The 20,622-nt window shown below is 31.2% G+C and overlaps 1 pseudogene; it reads right to left on the minus strand.

Annotated features, from left to right (window-relative positions):
• Positions 1-8,967: 8,967 nt before the first annotated feature.
• On the minus strand, positions 8,968-17,678 carry LOC114756459 (G-type lectin S-receptor-like serine/threonine-protein kinase RLK1; annotated as a pseudogene).
• Positions 17,679-20,622: the final 2,944 nt, after the last annotated feature.

The following is a 20,622-nucleotide window of genomic DNA, read 5'->3' on the forward strand; positions in this document are numbered from 1 at the left end:
ATTTCCACAAGGCCAAGCGCACACACAAGACCACTTCAGTTCGACTCTCTTGGAAGCATTTCCTACGCGTATTTGATTTCCCACCAACATATTTAATTACTCCGTCCGTTCTTTATTATAAGAAACGAATAACTGAATTACGTTGATAAAAAAAAAAGTTAAAATTAATTAAAAACAATCAATAAATAAAAAGTATAATTTTTTTTCCAAAAATACCCTCATTAATAAGGAGAGAGAGTATGAGATAGAATAATGGTAAATTATTAAAAGAAAGAGAAGTGGGAAGGAGAGAGAGTCCTGGCCGAAGGGAAATTCCATTGTCCTGGCCGAAGGGAAATTCCATTGTGGCCCATGGTTAGTCGCCTTAAATTGTCGTGTTACATGGGAACTCTCACAGTCTAAAATGTGGTTCAAGGGCCAATGTCACATGGGGTCCACAATACGGCATTATGCCGTGTAGAATGTCAGTCTTCAACTCACCAGCAATTGGGTCTCGATTTTTATATAACCACGGTCTTTTTTATTTTCATTTCAATTTAAGTCAACAAATAAAATATCATCAATAGAATCGATCGATATAAATATGATTATCAATGTTGAATAACAAGTTTATAATCAATTATATAAGAATATTATATTAATGATAAATATTATTTCTCACACATTCGATCATACAATATTTCAAAATCTACCTAATTTGGTTAATAATAATAATAATGTTTTACCAACAGGGGTGGGGTTTGATAAAAGTAGCTAATTCCTTATAAAATGACAAATTAGGATTCAAATTGCCTCTAAAAGAAATGCTTATATTAAGTGCCTATTAATGTTTTAAACAAAATTGCTTCTAGCAGGATGATAGATGTTAATGTCAAAAAAATAAAAAGTAAAAGTAAAGTTTTGAAGAGAAAGTCAATACTACCTCCGACTCTAAATATAAGACTAATTGAGAGTTAGATTTGATCATAAAGATAAGATTTCAATCTACTTGATTTTCAAATTCATATTATTTTTGTTCAATATATCTCTATTAATTGTGAAGAGTTTCCACCAAGAGATAATTTCAATACATATGATGAAATAGGTTAATTTAAAACAAAATCAACACATATTTATTATAACTACATACTTTAACTAATTTTCTAAATTTTTTTAAATTAATTATTTAGTTTTTATACTAATGGAGGTAATATATAAGGCAATAAATTATGAAAGGGACAAGAGACTTTCGACCGCATACTTTTACTTGCTTATGCAGGGTATCCACCGTCGATAGTAGAGACTAATCCTTTCATCACGGGGACCTCCACTTAAGAGCAAATGACCGGTCATGAGAGCATTTCAATGTCTAAAGGAGTGTTTGGATAGAAACCAAATCATGGTTTCAGAAGTGCTTTTACGGATTACGAAGTAAATATGTGGAGGAGGTTTTCTCGTTTTACAGAAAAATGCTTCTAAAACCACGGTTTTGGGGCATCCAAACAGGCCCTAAAGGTAGGATTCGAACCCCCATCACTTGATTAAGGGACCAAGTGAGGTTACCATGAGAAGCACTACCGTGTGGTTTGGACCGCATACTTTTAATTCCAACGCTTCACGTTCTATCGGTCAATAATGATGGCTCTACTTTTCTCCACATTATTATTTTCCCTGGACCCATGCTGACCGGTTGACTCGACTAATGACCCAATCTATGCCATTAAAAAATCCACCTAAATTGACTGGTGATTAGCAATTTATGAAGTGACAAGTGATAAAAGAATAGGACCCACATGTTATCATTCAAAAATGATGCTCTATTCTTCTCCATATTATCATTTTCCATGAACCCTTGTTGACCCGGTGAATCAACAACCCAAAGTTTGGGGTATTGTTTTTCTCAATATTCATAAAAAATATCAAAGCCTAATATTTTTAGTGAAAATCATTTTTTAACTATTTTTTCCAACAGATCTTGTAAGGATTTTAAAACCATAGGTGGTAGGTAGCAATAATATAGTTAATATTTCAAATTTTGTCAAATGAAAAGTCCATCTAATTTAATTCGTAGGACTTTGGGAGGTTATCAGAAAAGTTCATATATATTTGTTGGGTCAAAACTGAAAGAAAGTTCCGACAATATAGACTGACAAGACATAAACAAACTGGGGCTTTTTTTTTTTTTTAATGAGATACTGATAGTGAAATAAAGCATTAAAAATACTATAAAAAATATTTACCAAAATTCTTCATTAAAAATCATTCACTGCATGAACAAATTTGAATTTGTACAGAAATCGTCTATGCAAAGAACGATTTGCACCTCTTGGCGAACACACTAGATGGGACCTTTTGTGAAAAAACAATTCAAAATGAAGTCGTTCTATGTGAAGCAATTTAATGTTTTAACTAGCAATACAGGCCTTGGAAATCATGAGCTTTTTTTTTTTTTTTTTGGTAAGAATCATGAGCTTTTAGTATAAATGAGCTTGTGTACATGGCCCTAAACAGGGAGCCGGGGCTTGGATTGGCCCACAAGTCTTTTTCAAATTGTGTTTTTTAGAAAAAATGATAGAAAAATGATTTTTTAATTTCAAAATTTCCAAATGATCAGTGAAATAAGCAACATTCCAGTTTAGATATGGTTAAGCAAATTGGGATTTTTCAATTTCCTGAAATGACCATATTGCCTTTAATATTTTTTTTTTTATGAAAAAAGCATCAATTCTCATCGGGCAGTTAGTCACTAGAGGTTTGATGCGAATGGCCGCCTATAGAGTTCAATGGGTCATTGGTCACTGAAGCTTCAGCAGCCAGCCGAAGACTTGTCAACAGAGCTCTAGCGGCTACCAACTATTTTTTGAAAATTTTTCAAGCCCAATAATATGATTAAGAAGTTATTTAATATTATTAACAAATTTAAAATTAGGTTTTTAAGAAAATTCAAAAAGCGACATTTTTACAACTTTAATAATATGATTAAGAAGTCATGTAACGATATTAACAACTATGATAATGCTAGTAACAAAATTTTCCCATTAAGGTTGATGTTTTTAATATCAACTCCATGTGAAGGTTATACAACAAAATTTTTTTAATTGTTAGGCAATTGCTATGATTATAAGAGCCATTAATATTATTACATGACTTGTTATAAGAGTTGTTAATAAAATAAATAAATTATTAACTGCATCACTAAAGTTGTAAAAATGTCACTTTTTAAATTTCCTAAAAAAACATATTGTTAACGACGACCAAACTTGTTAATAACATTAAAAAACTTGTCAACAATGTTACATAACTTAAAAAATTTTCTATTTATGATGCCATAACTAATCTCTTAAAGCATAAAAAGCTCTCATATCACATGATTAGTTGCGTTAAGAGAGTTGTTAATATTGTTAATAAATTATAAAGGTTACAAGTGATAAGAGATTTTCGACAACATACTTTTACTTGTTTACGCAAGGTATCCACCGCCTGTAGCAGTGGCTAATCTCTTTGTCACAGGGACTTTCATTTAAGGGCAAACGGTTAGCCACAAAAGCATTTCCATACCCAAGGATAAGATTCAAACCCCCACTACTTAATTAAGGGACCAAGTGAGGTTATCACTAAGTCATTACTGCGTGGTTGGGACGACATACTTTTAATTCCAACAACCAGCTTCGTGTTCTGTCGTTTAGTAATGATGGCTCTACTTTTCTCCACATTATTATTTTCCATGGACCCATGCTCACTGGTTGACTCGACTAATGAACCAATATATGCCATTAAAAAATTCACCTAATTTGACTGGTGATTAGTAATTTATGAAGTGACAAGTGATAATTAAATAGGACCCACATGAATAAACTATGAGATACTAATAATGAAATAAAACACTAAAAGTACTGTAAAAAGTATTTACCAAAATTCTTCATTAAAAATCATTTATTGCACGAACAAATTTGAATTCGTGCAGAAATCATCTATGCAAAGAATGATTTGTACCCATTGGCAAACACACCAGATGGGACCTTTTGTAAAAAAAAAAAACAAAAATCAAAATGAAATCATTGTCATATGGAACAATTTCAATCTTTAACCAGCAATACAGGCCTTGAAAATCATGAGCTTTTAGTATAAATGACCTTTTGTACCTGGCCCTAAACAAGGAGCTTGGGCTTGGATCGGCCCATAACACTTTTTTAAATTGTTTTTTCCAGGAAAAATGACAGAAATATAACTTTTGAATTTGAAAATTTTCAAATGGTCATTGAAATAAGTAAAATTCCAGTTTAGGTATAGCTGACCAAATTGAAATTTTAAATTTCCTAAAATGACCATATTACCCTTAATTTTTTATGAAAAAAGCATGAAATACCCTCATCGGCTAGTCAATCACCAAAGGTTTGGTGCCAAAGGCTTAGGTGAGTCACTAGTTACTAGAGCTCTGACAGCCAACCGACTACTGGTCAACGGAGCTCTAGCTGTTGGCAACTATTTTTTGAAAATTTTTTCAAGTCCAATAATATGATTAACAAATTCTTTAACGTTATTAACAAGTTTGATATTGTCATTAAAAATAGGTTTTCTAAAAAATTCAAAAGTGGTATTTTTACAATTTTAATAATATAATTAATAAGTCATGTAATAATATTAACAACTTCGATAATGCTGTTAACAAAATTTTTCTATGAAGGTTGATGCTTATAACGTCAACTCCTTATGAAGATTGTACAACAAAATTTCTCATTTGTTAGGTAAGAGTTGTTAATACTATTACGTGACTTGCTATGAGAGTTGTTAATGATATTATGAGAGTTGTTCATATTATTACATGACTTGTTAACTGCATTACTGAAGTTATAAAAGTGTCTTTTTTGAATTTTCTGAAATACATGTTGTTACCGACGACCAAACTTGTTAATAGCATTAAAAACTTGTTAACCATGTTACAGGATTTAAAAAATTTTCTATTTATGATGCTATGACTAATTTTCCAAAATGTAGAAAGCTCTTAGATTACATGGTTAATAGCATTATGAGAGTTAGTAATATCATTACATAATTTGTTAACTTCATTATTAGAGTTATAAAAGTGTTACTTTTTGAATTTTTTGAAAAACTTATTGTTAATTACTATAACAAACTCATTAATAGGATTAAAGAACTTATTAATAATGTTACTAGATTTGAAAAAAATCTCCAAAACATATTTGTCAGCTACTAGAGCTTCAACTATGGGTTGGCGAAGTTCTAGCAACCAATAGCCCAGCTGAACTTCAATAATCGTTGCCAGCACTAGTATAATATCCTAATTTTTATTTCTAATATTTAAATAAAATTAGAAAGAAATTAATGCCTAATAAATGAGTTTTATTCTCTAATTATTTAAGGAAAGAGAATTTACTGAAAATAAGGTTAATAAAAAAATTTACTAAATAAAAATAATAAAACAAATTAAAAAAAGAGAAGATGCAAGAAAAATGAGATGGGGTTTTTCAAAGGGTAATATTTCCGTTTTTAACATGAGGCCTTTAAGTTTAATTTACCCTAAAAGTTTATTTTAGGCCTTTGCATCAACGCGTCATTGATCTTTCTCGTCCCATTTTCCGCACAGCGTCGCGTTCTGAAAATCCAGCATAGGTTATAATTTTGCAAATCATTTTGGATAAGCCAAATGACTTTTTTAACTAAACTCTTCATGAAAGTTATTATATTCTTCTAAATCTATCTAACTAATGATAGTAATTTTATATTGTTTAGAGAAAATTTTTGGTTCTAAAATTTGAAGCAAGTGTTGAGTTTTGATGATAGATGAACATAATATTGTAGAGTTATTTTAGTAAATTATTTCTATCAGTATAGTTTTATTTATTGATTGACTTAATATCTTTAAATTAATTATTTTAGTTAAATAGATATTTATTTGGGAAAAATATGATATTTTTACTCTAAACTTTTGATTAAATTATTTACTTAAGTTTATTTAATCTATATTGAATTTCTAATGGTTTATTTTTAAAATTTAAATTTGAGATAGGATTTTTTGAATTTTAAATATGATAATTTCAGATTTTAAAAATTTCAGAAATTTTTATTAAAGCAAATATTTTGAAATATTAATGGTTAGAATATTATAATGTTGTGCTAAAAGATTTAGTTATGGGGCATGAGAGGTATGAAATTTTAACATAGAATTAGAAACTTTAATTTATATATATATACTCAAGTAATTAATTAAATAACTTGTGTATTGATATGTAAATATATTGATTGTATAGATTAAATTATTGAATTATTGGTTTAAGCAAAAAGTTAACTTTGTGGTAATCCTTTTTTTTAGTAGGCAAGAGGTAACCACTTTGCACTTGTTAAGCATGCTTGTATGTTGTTTGTGATAGATTTTGAATTATATAAATGGGAAAATTTCATTCAAGGACCGCTGAAGACAATTAATTTCCAAGAGCCCACAAAACAATATGAAAACCCACTACAGGACCATGGGAGCAAATTGAAATTAACTTCAAAACCAAAAAGACCGTGTTGCCCCTCAAACTATTACTCTGAAATTTGAAGTCTTTTCTCTCTCTCTCTCTCTCAACTCCCGATATTTGAAGCCCTCTCGCTCACTCTCTAAAAAATCCAATTCATGCATTGAAGGAAATCGTTCGCCTCATCGTTGCTACTGTTGTGATAAGGAGAGACTTTGCCATCGTCATTGCTCTACCGAGGAGAGCCTTCATTGTCGCCCCTGCTCTAGCAACGAGAGCGTCCATCGCCGCCCTTGCAAGTGTTGGACGAGAGCTTTTTGTATAGATATGAAGCTAGTCAAATTAGAAAAACTTGTAAGAACTCAAACTCTACATGATATTGCTGAATATAGTTTGTTTTTGTTTTAATATATAGCTTTTTTGTGTATATATGAACCTCAATATGTATTTCTGGAATGGTTCTTGAAGTGGCTATGATAGTTGAAATCTATTTTGTATAGTGCTATGAATAGATGGAGAATTTCATGATGGTACTTCGAGCTAAACTGCCCTAGGTACTGAACTGAAACTAGCTAGCAACTATATAAATGTATGAACAAATTAATCGACTTGCAAATGGATGTATTTTTATTGTTAATGTATGTATCCTTATTGCAAATTTCCTAATTCTACTTGTGAACAGTCGCTCCCAAACTTGTGAATTGATGTTCAACTTTTTGAATGAAATAAATCTACTTGCAAAAAGACGTATTTCTATTGTTAATGAGTGTATCTGTGTTGCAAATTTTCTAATTTTACTTGTGAACCCTCACTCCCAGACTTATGATAAACTTTTTCAATTGAACTAGCTCACTTGCAAATGGATATGTTATTCTTATTAATATACATATCCTCTTTGCAAATTTCCTAATTTCAGTTGCAAATGATCCTTCCTAGACTTGTGAATAATCATGTTCAACTTCTTGAATTCAACTAGCTCACTTATAAATGAACAAATTCTTGCTATTAATATACTTATTTTTTGCAAATTGCCTGACTCCAGATGCAAATAGTCCCTCCTAAACATGAATTATCATGTCCAACTTCTAGAATTCAACTAGGTCACTTGCAAATAGACGGGTTATTGTTGTTAATATGCATATTCGTATTGCAAATTGCCTAATTTCACTTGTGATTAGTACTCCCTAGACTTGTGAATAATAATGTATGACTTTTTTAGTTATATTGGTCCATTTGTAAATGGACGAGTTTCTCTTGTGAATCAATATATCTTTATTGCAAATTTTCTAATTCTAATTGCCAATATGACATCCAAATACCCATGACATCAAAGTGTTAATCAACATATCCTTATTGCAAATTTTCTAATTTGAGTTGTCAATAGTGCATCACATACTTGCAAGTTCGTGGGGAAAGACAGCAAATTGTAATTCATTGACATGTAACCTACTCATAGTATATTCCCTAAAACGGAAATTGTGCAAATTCTCCATACACAAATTTTAACACATTCTAAAATAGCTTAAATTACATTTGAAATAAAAATATAATAATTGCTATGTCATTGTTTTGTTTTTTGTTGTCTTTATTTGTTGAAGTAGTTTTGTAATAGTAGCTGATTACGTATTTCTTGTATGAGTAACGAGCCATCACAACTTAGACTTTAGTGAAGTGTATTATTCCTGTGGCACAACAATAAGTACCGTCAATAGATTGGCACAGGTGCATCAATGAAAACTCAAACTAATGAATGAACTCATGAGCAATAGAAAATGACTATCACACAAGGGATATTGTGATTGGTGCTTCCCAGGCAATTTGAAAGGAGGATAAGTATATTAACAACAAGAATTTGTCCATTTATAAGTGAGCTAGTTGAATTCAAGAAATTGAACATGATTATTTACAAGTCTGGGAGGGATCATTTGCAACTGAAATTAGAAAATTTGAAAAGAGAATATGTATATTAATAAGAATAACACATCCATTTGCAAGTGAGCTAGTTCAATTGAAAAGTTTATCACAAGTCTGGGAGTGAGGTTTCACAAGTGAAATTAGAAAATTTGCAACACGGATACACATGTTAACAATAAAAATACGTCCTTTTGCTAATAGATTTATTTCATGCAAAAAGTTGAACACATCAATTCACAAGTCTGGAGCGATTGTCCACAAGTGGAATTAGGAACTTTGCAATAAGGACATATACATTAACAATAAAAATATGTCTATTTGCAAGTCGATTAATTTGTCCATACATTTAGATAGTTATTAGCTAGTTTCAATTCAATATTTAGGGCAGTTTACCTCAAAGTACCATCATGAAATTCTCCATCTATTCATAACACTATACAAAACAGATTTCAACTGTCATAGCCACTTCACGAACCATTCTAGAAGTACATATTGAGGTTCATATATTTACAAAAAAACTGTATATTAAAACAAAAACAAACTATATTCAGCAATAAAGTCATGTAGAGTTCGAGTTCCTGTAAGTTTTTCTAATTTAACCAGCTTCATATCTATGGGAAAGGCTCTCGTCCAATACTTGCAGGGGGGCAATAGAGGCTCTCGTTGCTAGAGCAGGGGCAACGACGAAGGCTCTCCTCGGAAGAGCAATGACGATGGCAAAGTCTCTCCTTACCACAACAGTAGCGACGGCGAGGCGAACAATCTCCTTCAATGCATGAACTAGATTTTTTAGAGAGTGAGCAAGAGGGGCTTCAAATGTCAGGAATTGAGAGAGAGAGAAAAGACTTCAAATTTCAGAGTAATAGTTTGAGGGGCAACACTGTCTTTTTGGTTTTGAAGTTAATTTCAATTTGCCCCTATGGTCCTGCAGTGGCTTTTTAGATTGTTTTGGGGGCTCTTGGAAATTAATTGCCTTCAGTGGTCCTTGAATGAAATTTCCCCTATATAAAATTTAGAAAGTACTATTGAAATATTATATGAGCTATGAAACTATATTGTTGTTGAAACGGTCTTGGACTTTCTTTAATATATATATATATATATATATATGACTATGATGATCTCATGTGTTATTGGGAATTGAAAATTTGAATTGATTTTGACATGTTGATGAATTATCATGAATATAATCTTTTGAGTATTGATATGAGGGGTGACGGATGTTGATGATAGGAATTATACCAAAGAGGATATAAGAGGGTGAATCATGTACATTTTAGGATATAAGGTAGTAGGGCCATTAGGTGTACATTGGTTGGTCTATTAGCCCAATTACTTATTATAGGGTATTGAGACCCCACTAGTGGACTAGAGGGAAAACCCATGGTTTGATCTTGTGCTTTTGTGGATTTTGATTGGTCCGTGTCACTTGATTGGTAAGCTTGTTCAATTACTAATCACAAGGATAAAAATTTAGCCCATGGGTTCTTTCAAAAGGAGGTGAGAGGATTATTTATTGTAATTTGTTATATGCTTCGACAATAAGAAATTTGTTTGGATACTATGAATTTGTAATGGTCTCACTTGACACCTCATGAGTACTTACTTGTATGCTTGATAAGTAGAATTGTTGATTACTGAGGCTTTTGTCTCACTCTATTGATTTAACACTTTTCCAGGTGATAGTTCCCATTCTGGTTTGTCAAGGAAGGCTTTAGAAGTTTGAGCTACTACTGCAAAATTGTAGCGCTTCCACTCTTTTGATTGTGTTGGATAGATGTATATTTCCATAATAAGGCACATTCCACATATTCTAATTTGTCTTAGAACTGGTTATTTTAACAGTATACTTTTGATTAAGTGTTATTGGATTGCATGCTGGTATTAAAGCCGGAGGCGTCTAGGTATTTGCATGTGATTTTTTATATGAGTTGTAGATCCACAGTGATCTTTAATACTAGATGACTTTTGGTTTTGGAAAGTTATGAAAGGTGTTATTAAGTAATGTTATGTTATGGGTTTATGGTTGAAGATGACATTCTGGGTTTTATAATGCCTAAAGCCCCATTTATTGTGAATCTTTATTTGCATACAATTAATTTAAAAAAGCTTTTTTTTAACCATGATAGACATATATATTAATTGATTTAATTCTTTTCTATCATAGTAAATTTTCATGTGATTTAGGTTGTTTATATAACCATGGTAGGATTTTTTTTTTTTTTTACATTTTGCAAAGTTCCTCTTTCTATTATGGTTAACTCTTCAATATTGATTAATTTGAAAGTGTAGTAGTTTCATTGTTATAACAGGAGCTTCATCAACCGCCTAACCGGTAAGAGTGCTTGATGTTTTTTTTTAAAATTAAGTACAATATGATCATTTCAACAAATTTAAAAATCCCCATTTGGTCAGCTTTATAAACTGAAATTTTACTTACTTGAGTGATTATTTAAGAATTTTCAAATTCAAGAATTATTTTTCTGTTATTTTCTTCTTTTTTCCCTCTGATTGTAACACATCAAGGACAAGAGGGTGTGCTGGAAAGAGAAACTTATAAGGCGTTGGTTATGATAATTATGTCCTCCTTCATTGGCACAAGAGACATTATGTCCTCCTTTTCTTTCTCTCTCTCACACATCATGTTATAATTATTATTATTTATTTAATTTTTTTACTTTTATTATTGAAATTTATTTTGTGCATTTCATGGGTTCCTAAGTAAACGACTACTATCTTCTCGCTTCCTACAATTGGTGCTGCCTCCATCAACAGCTGTTATCCTATTGTGCCTCTTTAATATCATTATGAATTAATTGGTTGAAAATGTACATGTATTCATATTATTATGATAATGAGAAATTTAAATTAGCAAAAGTTATTCAAGCCCTTTAAGCTACACTTCAGAAAATGTCTAAATATTTAGGATAGAAAGGTGTATAGGCCTAAGTTTATAGGAAAACTTGGTAAAAAAAATTTCTATTTGAAAATTTAATTGACTAAAAGGACATGAATTTGAACGAGTGCAACTATGATATGTAAGTGTAACATATCTTCCGTTACATGCAATGTATCTTTCACTTTGTGCATATGATTTTTGTATTGATGATTGTTACGCATAATTGATATATGTTGTACACAATGAAAGATATGTTGCACTTACAGATTATAGTTACACTCACTCAAATTCAGGTTCTTTTAGCTAATTAAAATTTTAAATAGAGATTTTTTTAATCAAATTTTCCAAGTTTATATTAACCCATAAAACTCATGTCGCCCTATTTTCTCAACTCTCATTTTTTTTTGCAAAATCAATAACACTATATTTTTCATCATAAAGTACAGCATTATCAAATGAACAAAGTTGTACTCCTCTAGTCCTTAATATAAGATCCATTTAACTAATTTGATTAGATTAAGGAAATTAGGCAAGGTAGTTAATTATAAAAAAAGTAACACATTTTTCCTAAAACACATAATGATATTTCTTAATACCCTCTCTCCCTCTTCTATTTGATTATGGTTGAGGGAGTATCCATACGAGTAATTTAGAGAAAATTGATAAATATGAGAAATGAGTTTTATATTTAGGACCAAAACCAACTCAATAATTGGGTCTTATATTAAGGACTGAAGGTGTATTACAACACCAGAGACACCTAATATGACACACACACAAGTAATCCAATTCTTAACATAGCTTCGAAGATCATATGCAAAATTGAAATTAAAGCCTAAAGTACATACTACATGCTTACAAACATAACAATCAGAATAAAGACATCAAAAACACAGAATCAGATACCTATTCACAAACCATTAGAGGCATTGGAGACGAAGGAATTGGAATATGTTTCAACCCTTCCAACATCAGTATCACATTCTTCATGGAAGGACGCAGAGATGGGTCCTCTTGGACTCACCATAAGGCCACCTTCACCATTCTCTCCAATGTAATCCATTCCACATCTTCATCTACTACCAATTTATTCAATTTCCCTCTCACAAAGCAATTATATACCCAACTAGAAAGCATTATTTCCTCTTCTGAAGGAGCATTCACGTCTATATTTCTTCTGCAACATATGATCTCCAACAGCACCACGCCATAGCTGTAGATGTCAACTTTAACCGACGCCAATGCATCTTTTTGTCGTTCAGGTGCCACATAGCCACTTGTTGATTCATTGCTACTTCTAGTTCTTGGCTGTTCTGGCATTGATAGCCGTGCAAGTCCAAAATTAGATATCTTTGCTGTCCACATTTCATCCAAAAGAATGTCACGAGGCTTGATATTGCAGTGGATGATACAAACTTCACATTCTTCATGTAGATATAAGATACCTCTTGCGACATCCAATGCAATCTTGACTCTTTGTTTCCAAGATAGATGCATATGTGCCTTGAACAGAAAATCCGCTAGGGACCCATTGCTCATGTATTCATAAACAAGAAGCTTTCTTGAGTCATTAATGCAATAACCAATAAGCTGAACCAAATTTCTATGATGAGTTCGAGCATCCAAATCTAAATATGCCATCCAAATCCAATGTTGCACGATAGATTAAGCTTGTGTTCCTCGCGAGATAGTTGCTATTGGCCAGAACCTTGATGGTATCCCCATAATAGCTGAGGCAAAGAGAGCCTGTAAGATTAAGAGTAAGTTCTGAGGCACTTAGTTCAGAAGTATTTGAGTGCCAGTAAGCATCGTCTTCTCTTTCATTATTCACAGGGTAGGCAGCAGGATTTCCATCGCTCGGCATATTGAGAGTGAAATGTCCATTTGCAGAGGTCAGATTTTGTCCCTCAGATAAATTCTGACCTCCTAATATGGTGTCCGTGGGATAAACAAAGCTTTGCCAGACGACGCTATGATTCTTACTATAAAGCACAAAATTCCCAGAATCAAGCATAGATGCTGAAACCGCAGGCTCAGACGCGTTAGCAATGACTACTTCCTTCTGTTTCTCGTTTCTAAGCAGAAGCTGACCCTCTTTGGTTAATTCAATTACTGAATCAGAGGAAGTAGATAGATTTTTTAGGCTTGGTGTTCAAGCGATGGTTCCTTCTAGTTCACCCATTAGCCATATTCCAACAGCAAAGCCATTATCTTGCGGATAAAAGCCGAAGGAAGAATGACCCGACAGTGAAACCCATGAAGTAGAATTCGTTTTTGGGGAGAGAGAAGAACCCAAATTTATGACGTTGGAATCATTGTTTTGAGCCCTAACTTAGTTTGCAGATAGAACTACAGATAATAAGAACAGAGGAATAGGGGACATGGATGATATGGTGTGGCGGGAGAATGGACGAGGAGGAAGAGAAGATTGGTTAGCAGAACTCCGAAGAAATCAAGAAGGATATGAAATTGGGAAAATGCAGGTGCTATCCAACCTGTATAAATTGGCATTTTTGGGACTGATTTTGAGTGAAATATTTACCCAAAAAAAAAAAAAAGCGGGTTAAGACATGAACATGAACTATGGGAGAGTTAGAAACGAGTGAAGACTCTTGACTTGTTTCAATCATTTTCGTGTAATTTCCTTGAAGAAGGACGATGGGTCGACAATTGGTAGTAAGGGAATCTCACGGAGCAGAAAATGTGAAATTTGCACTTTGCAAAGTAAGCACAAAAATATGATGATTAAAATATTTGATTATGCGCCTGATTTTGTTGACCAAAAGGCAAATCAATATAATTGGTAAGGGTGTTTAAGGCCGGCCCGTCCCGGTCGGCCCTTTCCGATCCCGGTCTTATTGGGACGGGACGAATCTGTCCCGAAATTTTTCGGGACGGGACAAAAAAGGGACCGGGACGGGACGGGACGCGGGACGGGGTCGTCCCGTCCCGGTTCCTTTTTTTATTTTATTTTATTTTTTATCCTATTTATATAATATCATTTTTTCATTTTTTTTTAAGATTTGAAACTATTGAATGGAACTATGGATATATTTATTTAGATTTTTTATATTTGTTAATGATTTGAGATTATTGATGATTAGAATTTTTAGCAAGTTTTTATTGTGTTAAAAGCTTTTGTTTAGAGTTTTTAATGACTATTATATGTAATATTTTGAGCTTTTGTTTAAAAGTGTCCAAACAAATAAAAATGAAAATAAAAAGATTTTTTTATAAGATTTAAGTTCAAAAAAATATAATTAAAAAATCAGATTTTTAAAAAAAAATTTAAAAAAATTAAAAAAATTTTCGGGACGTCCCGGTCCCGTCCTGTCCCGACCGGGACCGGGACAACCCTGGGACGGGCCGGGACACGAGACAGAAAATCTGTCCTGTTACTGTTCATCGGGACGGAACCGGGACGGGCCTGTCCTAATAATTGGAACGATTTATTTTAACCCACGTGGGTTAAGGATTAAACGAACTATTTTGGTTTCAACTTTCATAATTAAATGGATTAAAAATGTAAACTTGATTTATCTCTGCTAAGTTAAATTGATTATATATATATTTTTAAAAAAATCTAATTATTACATATATAATATTTGACTATTAACTCTCAAAAAATGTTTTCGATCTCTATAAAAAAAAATTATATGACTTACAAATTAGCTAAATTGAGTTATTATTATTCTATCAAAATTTTGTCAAGTGATTTGCAATCCAATTCTGAAATTCAAAATATGTTTGAATTTTTTTCGTACAAAAAAAAAGGTGAGTTTGGTTTGGAAGTTCACTTGGCCTGAACATATCTCCTGACTCAAAAAACACCGATATAAAAATTTATAAATTACTCATTAATAAAATTTTCATATTGATAATACTCCATCCGTTCCTTATTATAAGAGACATTTGATGTTTATGGCATGTTCTTAAATATAAGAGACACTTAAAAGTTATCTCTACTTTTTTATGTTGATTTTCTATTTTACCCATATTTATTGTCTCCAACTCACTCTTTTTTCCTCCCACTTCTCTTTCTTTTAATAATTTAATTATTCTCTCTCATGCTCTCTCCTTATTAATGAGGGCATATTTAGAAAAAAAGAATTGTACTTTTTACACATTGATTGTTCTTAACTAATTTTAACTGTTTTTTTTTATCAACGTAATTCGGTTATTCGTCTCTTATAATAAGAAACAGAGGGAGTATAATTTAAACTCACAATTTTTACGGATTATAAGTTAATTCCTTCCTGTCAACCTTTTGCCATCCTTATATTTCCCAAACCCAATCGTGATCCATGATGTGCATTCAATCAGAGAAACAGGTATTGATCTTGTGAGCCCAATACAAATTCCAAACTAAACAAAGCTCATCGAAAAAGACAAAATACACCAATCAAGAAACCAGCCGCACGTTATATAAAGTGAGAATGAGAGAGATCTTTGGGAATTTACGAGGAGTTTTTTGAAGAAAAAGGAAAAGATAATTGATAATTATTTTGCTATTAATTTAAACTACAGACACATCTATTCGTTGAAACTTTATTAAAGGACTTTTGGGAAACAACCTTGCCTCTCGGATGAATCATTCTCTTGGATCTTTTTATAAGATTCTAACAACCAAATTACGTAATTTAAAAAAAATGTTAAATTGGTAAAAGTAATAAATACATAAGAAATGTATTTTTCTTTCTAAATATAGGTATTTTGTAATTAAAAGTAATTCTATTTGAAACACTATCAGATATTAAAAGTGAACAGCTCTCTCAATGAAGATTCAAATGTTGATTCACCAAATTGTGAAGGGTTAGCTTCTCTTGCCAGACTCAGTTACTATTGCTCACTTATATGGCAATTTTAAGTAAATAAGAAGGGTGCTCTATTAGCTTATGAATAAATGGTTCAGGGACAGGGACAACAACCTTCTTATTAAAGTATAATTTCCTAATAAGTCTCATAAAGAGAGAACGTTTTTTCCCCCAAAAAAATAATAATAACAGCTATTAGAAAACATAATAGATACACATATAAGTTAATATATACTAGCTTCAACCCTTAACAAAATTCAATTATAAACTAAATCTTATATTAAAAATCAAAAGTATTATATATATGTATATATAATATATGTATATATATTTACTTGTCTCCATCTCAAATTTATTACTTCATTATATTAGATTTATTTTTGCCAAAAAATTTTATTAACCTAATTCAACCATGTTAATTGAGTTTCATACTAACATAACATTTGGCATTGTAGAGAGAAATTAACTTTAAAAAAGAAAAAAAAGGAACTTTAATTATAAAAAAGAAAAGTCATGGTCATCCCATGATTGTTCCGACAATATGATGCATTTTGGATGTCCATATCCATTATGAAGGCAATTTTTCTCCTTTTTAATTCATAAAGACGCATTTAGTTAGGAAAGGAAACAAAAGTTGCTGGTCCAAAAAAAGGAAAGGAAACAAAGTTTAACCCATCGCATCCGCTCAGTCATGTTCCAGCATTGACCAAGTCAATTGTTAAAATATTAAAATTAAATAGCCAAATACAGCAACTGCCTATATGTAAAGAAAAGAAGAATTCCTATGAGATAGGAACTAAGGAATATAATTACTAAAAAATTCTAATAAATAGACAAGCTTACAATGATAAATAATAAATGATAATTACTCACTTGTTATTAAGATTTATTGGTAATTATTCTCTTTCCTTGAAACCTCATTCTAATTCTCCCCTAAAGTAATAAAATCCACATTTGTAATGCATTAAATAAAATTTATTTAAAAGGTAATTAAAATATAAAATAAGTATGAATTTGGAGGTCAAATACACAAAGTAATTATTTTCAAACTTATTTTTAAGTTTCAGAAATTTAAGTAGGTTAAGAATTACAATACAAGATTTTAGATTAAGAATTATCTCCGGTCATTCTATAATTAATATAAATTTAGAAAATTTGAATAAATAATATTCTTAATTTGGACTTTAATGTGTGGGTTATTCTCACAGCTTGTCTGTTACAGAAAAAATTTACTAGTACACGTTTGGTTGGATTACAAGAAAGAAGATTACATGTAATCTTAATGCAAATGGCTGATTCAGATATTTGGTTGGACTTATATAATGTAAAGAAGATTACATTTTAACCTCTATTCCCTTAAATGGTTGCATCCAGATTAGATAGTTATACCCTATAATGAGGATTAAACCATGATAAAATTATACTATTGTCCTTAAAAAAGGTAAGAAACATCAACCCTTCTTCCTCCCTACCCATCCACTACTCACCAACAAATTTGCTCCATAGCCACCAATAGTCAGCAACAGCCATCAATCTCCCTATATGCTTCACCTCCCCATTATTGTCGCCACCATCAAACGTCTCCCCGCTCATTTGAACTCCTTCTAATCATCAGCGTTGTCCTCCAAAATTCCAGTTACTTCACAGATCTGCCTCCCCCATCGATTTCCCCACTCAGCAACGACCTCTACCTCTTTTACCTTTATAATTTCACCTTTTGTATATATGAATCCAAGTATGTCTTTTTAATTTGAATCCTATTCATTTTGGCAATTTTGATACCTCCTCCACCTAATGATTTCACAATTCTTTTTTTTTTTTTTTTGTGAACAATTCTGTTTTTGTCTTGAAGGATTATTTTTCTGGAAATTTATTATTATATTATGGTGACTGACGCGGAGGGAGTAGGAGGAAGAAGCATTGAATTGGAAGGCGACAATAAGAAAAAAGATTAGGATATTTCAGTCTTTTTCATCATCTTTATGATTATTAAATTTAATATAAAAATTATTATTCTTTTTAAATTTTAACATTACCTAGTTGAACCAAACAAATTCATTGTAATCTTCTTTGCATACATTACATTCCCTCTTATTATATTACATTTCATTACCTATTGTGACAACCGGTCCTTTAAAACCCATTTCGATCAAAATTTTCAATTTATTCGAATGATTAACCATGATAGAAAAGAAGAAACCTTAAAATTTTAAAATCGCTATCATGGTTAAAAGAAATAAACTTATAATAAGAGTAACATCGATCGTTACCTTGGGCCTTGGACTTCTAAAGTCCAGAAATATCATTCAACCATTAGCCCAAACCAAACTGATATTTTCAAACATACGAACTGATAAATCAGTTTAATATAAACTATAGAGCTCATTAGTCAAAAGTCAACATTTTCGAATGAGTGTAATACGCAAAGTCGTAAATATATCTGACCTTCCAATGACCTCTCATATCAGATAGTAGTAATTAAAAGTATTAGTTTACAGTACTAGAGTATATGGGCCCTATGTGGCAATATATAACAAGTCAACACATAGAACAAAAGCAGGGAGGCTATACAGGCTATAACAGCACACTATGTCTCCGGAGCCTTCCCTAATGGGCCACCACCTGAACTATTGCCTGAAAATGTTAAACCACGGGGGTGAGACAAACGCCTTAGTAACTAACTTTCCAACTCATCATACATACTAACATGTGCTCGTTTTATTTTGGAAAAATTAATTCACATGAGTGCAATCTTTTAAGTTACGGAATAAAAAAAATAAAAAATATTCATTAGAGAAATTATGAAATATACGGTGTGACAAGCCAAGAGTTTGGGAGATGTTATGAATATCTATATAATTTAATATTTATGACAGTTCCCGTAATTAATGAAATAGTTTTCTTGGTACGTAAAAAGCAGATAATTTTATCCTATGAAAATGGATAGAGGGAGTAACTATTTTAATGCTTTTTATATATGTTAATTTTAATTGTTTCGTCAAAAAATTAGTTACTTCAATAAAATTGTCAAAAAATTAATTAATTAACTTTTTTTTCTTGTGTCTATAATAAATATTATGAATTTCAAAACATGTTATATTTACAACTATAAACTTCACATTGTGATGGATCTCTTTTCGACTTGTTGACTCAAAAATAATGGCCCAATGTTTGGAGGATTATTATCCATATTAAGAAAGAATATAACCTCTCTAATTTTTAAATTGAATTTTTTAACTATTTTAATACCATGTTTGCATGTAACTTTGATATAATTAATTTTCTAAATTTTTTAAATAGAAATTTCATCTAATTTAATTGGTAATAGGCCTGTTCACAGACAACACATTTCTAGAGGCTGTGATACTGAGACGGAGCATCCCATTCTATTTTTTTTTCAAAAGCTATTACAATTCTAGGTCTCCATGTTTTTCATGTTACAATGTTTTGTTTTTTTATTGTATTTATGAAGATAAAAACAATAAAAAATTATTATGTGTAAAGCCCAATTATATATTGTAAAAAAAATACTGCAAAGAAATACCGTAAAAAAAATTGTATAATGGATTTATAAATTATTTTATTAAGAAAAGATTTTGTTGAAATGACACCCGCAGCTCAAGAGTTGAAAATCACTGTAAAAATTATTATTAGTGAGTAAATTGAATAATCTAATAATAATTATTAATAAGTAAATTTTTTAAAAATAAATATCCCAAGATGGGACGTCTTCTATCCTATCATGGTCATGGTTTTGTCCCATTAAAAAAAAAATTCCCATCCCGTCCCTAATTGGTAATACTGTGAGAGGTTAGACAATTTCATGTTTTATTTTTTATAATCGGAGAAGAAATTTCCTATTTTGTTAAAGAATGATAATTAAGTACAAAGTTAATACTAAATCAAGACGTGGATCAAAACTGAGTTTTTTAAACAAAGTACTCATTTTCTTATATCTCGGCACCAAAAAAATATTTAAGAAATTTTAATTTGGGATTAACCTTATATTTTGAGATTGTTAATCATTATTTTTCCTATTTTTTGGGTTAAAGCTTAAAAAAGTTCATATAAGAAATTAAAACAAGTCATGAAGCGACAAACACATATTCGAGCACATAGCTTGGGGAATGACAATAATCGACTACTATAAAGTACAAACAAGAACGTTTGCAAAAAAACAAAGCAAAAATTTATAAACAAGAACTTTATGGGTGTTTTGATATCAAAATTCCTCATTTAACTTCTATTGGTTTCAAGGAATGGCTTAAGGGTGCATTAATGAGTCTCCAAATGAATAGTCTTGTGCATTTGGGTTATAATTATTTGTCATCCCCACACTTTGTTCTCATTTTGATATTGGTGAGTTTTAAGGTTGAGTTTTGGTCATTCTAAGTTTTGGTCCTATAAGGAATAACAAAGAGCTAATGTACTCCACTCCCCACACAGTTCCGTCCACCTCCACTTGTTCTTATATGAGATATATAACCCAGACCAAACGTGCATAAACTCATCAATTCTTGTTGTATTTCCTCAGAAC

This window comes from Neltuma alba, unplaced genomic scaffold, assembly GCF_004799145.2.
Source record: "Neltuma alba isolate B1F8T4 unplaced genomic scaffold, ASM479914v2 tig00010413_pilon, whole genome shotgun sequence".
In the NCBI taxonomy this organism is placed as follows: Eukaryota; Viridiplantae; Streptophyta; class Magnoliopsida; order Fabales; family Fabaceae; genus Neltuma; species Neltuma alba.